We start from the raw sequence: 6000 nt of genomic DNA, 5'->3' as shown, positions 1-6000 counted from the left end.
CCATTACTCTAGGAGATGAATCCAAAAGAATATTGTTATGATTTATGTCAAAGAATGTTCTGCCTATGTTTTCCTCTAGGAGTTTTATAGCATCCGGTCTTATGTTTAAGTCTTTAACCCATGGGGCTCTTCTTGTCATGAGCCGAGATGGATGGAAGTTTGAAGTGTTGATAATGGATAATGTGATTAGTTATTTCTTGTTCAATCAAGAGGTAGAGAGCACACAGAGCATTTAGTAGCTGGAAGAGTGGAACTAAATAATGGGAATGAATTGGATTCCTTTTAAGAATGAATATAAAAAGAATATAGAAAGAATTTATGAGGAATTGTGAAATAATAAATGACACTGAAATTGGACATATGGGAGAAGACGTAAGTGGTCAATGAAGTAGCCTTAGCAACTATTAGAGGAGGCTTTTTTATTACAGATGTACTTTTTTTGGAAGCTTGTTGAACTCCAGAAACTTGTCTTATGTATTTCAGATGCTCAAAAACATTTTATTTACTGATACCCCAGTAACATTAAACATACTGACTTGCTCCCTATTTAAACTAGATTAATTCTGGGAAAATGAATACATGAATGCGCTAAATATCCTTCAAATAAATATCTTATCTGCATACGTAAGTCTAAGATTGCTGGATTTTTTTAATGCCTTCTGCACACTTTAGACACACACTGAGTCATTTAATTAGAATTAGGTGCATACTGAAGAAAAATGTCAAGTTTCCTCTTATTTAGTGGGTTATCTGTTTGAAGCAGAAGCCAAGTGGTAACTGAGGACACTTGAGGGTCACATAACCCAACTGAAGAGTCCAAGACCTCACTACTCACCCAAACCAGCCTTCCACAGTACGTACAGTCTCAGAGGCAACTGTGAAAGTGGAAAAAATGTGTGTACTTTTCTTTGAAAGAGTTCTTACCAATCTTGTTTCTTGATGAATAAATACGAGCAAAGACAAAGTCAACTAATTTAAACTATTGCTTTTATTATAATTACACGGGAGCACAAATAAATAAGCACAAAAGTATTGCAAAATATTGCCAATGCACTAAAGAAAACAATTTGTTTTCAAACAACATCTGGTTACTTCAGTAGTATCAAAGTACATTTATAATTACATGTTACCTAAAAAAATCAAGTACAAAAATTAAAAGAAATGAAAACATCAGTGTTCATATTATTATGTATATAGAAATGGCTAACAACACATGAGTGAGAAATCTGTTATCTAATGCTTATTTGCACAACTTTTCAGGCACATACCTGACATTTTTAATGGGTTATGAAAAATGCAATATGACATTCAGATTTTTAGATACGGTAAACATGTTACGTTGGAATGGATGTTAAATGGTTTCTTTTAAAAACCCTGTCTTTTAAAAATGCAGTGCCATTATCCACTAAAAAACATATTATTTGATATCATTTTCTCAATAGCTATTTGTTTCAATTTCTTGAAAAGAGCAAGAAAGTAAACATACAATTGCTAAATACGTAAACACATTTTTAGTGCAAAATAACAAGACCTGTGACTTTACTGTGCTTTGTTTTTCATAATCACAGTGCACTTTACACAAACTGCTACACTATAAATGTTAACTGAAGGAGCTCCAAACAAAAGAAGTGCATACTAAACGTTTTCATATTTATTATATACAGTATGTATACTGTATGTGGATGTATACATGTGTAAATGTAGATGCTTTTAGGGTGGGCAAACCCAGTCATATTTGGGAACAATTGAAAACTTCAGAAAGATTTTCATATAGTTGAGTTGGTTGAGATAACTACAATAATATTTCTATAACAATATTTCCCCCTAAATTTGAAACTTTATAATATTTAAAGGGAAATGTAATAGGACTTTTATTTTTCAGATTACACACATTTTGCTATGATGTAATTGACCCAAATATCAATGGGTTTTAAATAAATCCAAACCCCAAGCCATAATGTTCAAGTCCAACATGGTAAAATGTGTTATCCTTTTACTGATTTACATAGACAGCATTACATACCTAGGTGTACATATAGAGGCTTACACTTACACATAGTTTATACTTAGACATCAATTTTCATATGTTTTAGTATTTTGTTTTGACTACACACTTGATTGAAAAAAGAGAATAGCATACATAAACATTAGTGATGTTAAACACGTGATGTTGTATATCTTCCTAAGAACAATTGGCTTTGTTTTGAAAACATTAATAATTGCATAACCAAGCTCTTTGAAGGCAGGGGCCATATCTTTTTGAACCCTTAATGCCAAATCCTTCAGAAATGTTTTAAGATAACTGATATAATTTGCTCAGTAAATGAACTGTTAAGTGAATAATGGATTAATAACAAATTGCTCACATTCTAGAGTTAGCTATGTATTTTCCCACACAAGGAAGATTTAGTGAGTTAACCTTAACTACGATAGGTACAATTTTTCTTTCACTTCCATTAAAGTTTGGGACACAATGAATTGTGAATTTCTATCCTATTCTATTTCTACTTCTTTGCAAGAGTGCATTATCTCTCAACTCAGATTACTTGCTGTTAAAATCATAAGGATGTTTTCTTAATTTCATAGGTAGCCCTAATTAGCTCGCAAGCTCTTTTTTAGTTTAGGCAAGTGACTCACCTTAACTTAGAAGTGATACTGAAATTGCGTTGTATGCGCATTGTTCTGATGTCTTATTTAATTAATTAAGACAATTAAAACCATAGGGCTGTTTAGTTTTGTTGATTTGATCACCAAATTTGCTCCTAAGAGTCAAACCAAATTGTATGTAAGGACAAGGCCTAAGCCAAAATGTAGCGAGAAAAATGTTTCTCTACTCTCCAGAAGCATTCAAAGAAAGCTATTTGGAACCTCAGTGCCTCCGAAGCCTCAGTGTCACCATTTCGAACAGTGAAGTTGTAACTAGTTGCATCCAGACAGTTACTGTGTATTTGAATGTGTATAGTCTTTAAAACTATAAATTTTAACCCCTTAATGTTTTATTTTGTTTCACTTTCATGACTTTTTTAAATAAGTGGACATTAACTTTTACACAAATCAATCGCTTTTCACTCCCATCTTGCTTCGACAGCATAAACACAAGGGAAACGTTTGGCAATGTTTACATAAGGAACTACGGTTACATCTCAGAAGATGCTGGCTCTGGAATTGGGCAGAAATGCAAAATTTGATTTTTTTTTCTCCTTCCATCAACTCTAAAGAAATTTCTCTCTTCTAAGAAGTTTTTCACACATAAAAGCATCTTTCTGACAGCCAATAAAACTCTGTTTCTATAAAATTTGCCGTGAAAAGATAATTTTTATAGGTATGAGCTCTTTCAACCTGATAACCATGCCATGATATGATTTGTTCTTTGGGACTGCTGAAAAAATGTGAGCTTTATCATTCCATAGCGTTCTGGCTGTAGGGGGAGATTTTCACCATCTGACCAAATTCATCCGTTGGAGTGTCCTGATTGACTGCCACCAGAGAGCAAACTTGTTTTTCTCTCTATCCTAATGACCTTTTTTGCTCCACATAAAGAAACACTACACAAAGAGGAAATTAATCATAGGATGGCTATTGCCACATAAGCTAAGTCACCATGGACAGCCATATAGGCACAGAATTTCATCTCTTGAGTCAAATACCAATTAAGCTGCTTTTCCAGATCTTTCAGCTACTTCCCACTGAAGACAAGATTTGGAGAAATTAAGTGGAAATAGTTGCTTAAGGTCAGATTTTCAAGCAAGTTACCTTCTCAGGAAATAACTGGCTTAAAAAAGGAGCGTATAAAACCTGGCAACAGCATGAGTTTGGCAGAACAAATGGAAATGGCTGAATCCAACACAAATCATTTTAGTAGCTTTTTGACAAGTGGCCAGTATTTAAAGAATTATCTTCTGCCTTATTCAAAGAGATATGGGAAAGATTGGCATTTGAAAAACACACTTGCATGTGTTACCTAAATAGAAATTTCAAAGGAATTCTCCATCATTATCATAATCAGCCTTATATATATAGATACACAGATCTAGATATATATAGAGACATATCTATCTGTTCATATAATATATCTATATATATTAAATCATCATAACGATGCCGAGAATTGATGGCTTATATATGACTGATTCATTAGCTAGAGTACACGTGGTCATAATAACTTAAATCAGGATAACAACTTGGGTCATAAACACATTTTATCTCAGTTCTGATTTTACGCATTTTCATCACTCTTAGACTTATACTCCACTGATCGTTGGGTTTGAAACATGATCGATAATTGGTGAAATTTGGCAGCACAGTTTATTTAGGCTACTTAACATCTCGCCATGATTTCCTGTACTTGTGGCGCTGCTTTTTTTTTTTTTTAACCACCTCAGTTATTCAAGCAAAACCTAAAACTTCAATAAGCGTTTTATGTATACATTTCTCGCACTGAGTTCTCCTCCACGCGTACACGCGCACACATAACAGATACACATGCTCCCCCTGACCTTATTTTCCTTATACTTTCAGAATTCTTGTTGGGCATCAAAATATACATTAATTATAAAATATTAAAAAAGTATTTTATAACATTTCAAAGGCTTGAAAGAAACTATTACTGATAAAGTGTTACTACGCCTTTAGCGATATAGATTACAAAAATTCCCTAACTCCTGCTATATTTGGTTTTACTGAGCAGCATGGTACTATTGCTGTCAAAACCCTTACAAGGAAAACCACTATGACAATAACTTCAAACACATACCTTCTCTCTCAGAAATATAATACTAAATTGATTGTTAAAGAAGAATCACATACTGTCAATTTCAGGAAGCATAAATAGTAATTTAAATATACAAAATATATGTGATAGTTTCCTTTTTATTCACCCGTGGGGATATTTATAGTCGACTAACAAGTTACTCTTAAAAGATATATATGATTTGTTTACCTTAAACTTTACCAACACATAAAATTGAATCCACCCCGGCTCCCATCCCCTGCATTTCCTGTTTCTTCCTTGAAACAAAATAAACAATCGGTCATAATTCTTTGGTCATGGTGTCATAATCAGTAAGAATGGGTGTGATTGATGAAAATGCACAGAAAGTTATACCGCAAAAATATGGTGATGACTAGTTTGAAAAATTAACATGAAATACTACTCCATTAATGGACCTAAATTTTAAGATTGGTATTGAGAGGACTAATATGTAAACTCGTCTGGTTGAAAGTTTATTGATCATTTTCTAGGGGAAACAGACATACACATGAAAAGTTACTTAAAAATAATGATTGCAGTGGCAACATAATGCCGCTGTTCCCACCTTCTTGAAAGTAGTCCTGCTATTTACCCTTTGATTCCTTGTTCCTTCCATTGTCACAGTGAACCCTGGTCTCCTCCAATCAGATCTACAATGCAAGGACAGGTATCCCTAAAGTCATTTCTGAAGGACATGTTTTCTGCTGGGATGTCCAAATATATGCTCACAACTTTTTCTGGAGTCTGACTAACCATTGCTTAGTACAAACAAGATGATACTGATGAGAAATTCTTATAAAGCCAATATAGCAAAAATATTGGTGTTGATGTGATGTGGACGTCCAAATTCAGCATCACTTTTGCGTTCATTTCCTGTCAAACCCTTAAAAACTTACAAAGCAACAGATGTTCTGAACAAATATGATATTCAACTGCTACATTACTAGCACCAGATCATATATTATGTGATTGAACATAATTTATATGTGAGCTCAGGTACAGAAACCAAATGTGGGCAGAAAAAAAAACACATTTTAAATGCAAAAATTAATAATAAAAGGCATCGAGGGATTACATATAAAAGAGATAACAAACCAGTTAATACCGAAATTGTTTCATATAGTAAAACTCTTGATATTTCTGTAATTTGTATACGTATAATGTGTATTATTTCAGGTGTCACCCATAAACCTGTAAAATATTTACATCTTGATATCTTCTGGATTCAAAATAATCCGTGATAAATAAGT

The sequence above is a fragment of the Vicugna pacos genome, chromosome 5 (assembly GCF_048564905.1).
Source record: "Vicugna pacos chromosome 5, VicPac4, whole genome shotgun sequence".
Classification (NCBI taxonomy): domain Eukaryota; kingdom Metazoa; phylum Chordata; class Mammalia; order Artiodactyla; family Camelidae; genus Vicugna; species Vicugna pacos.
Note: the sequence above shows the minus strand (reverse complement) of the source record.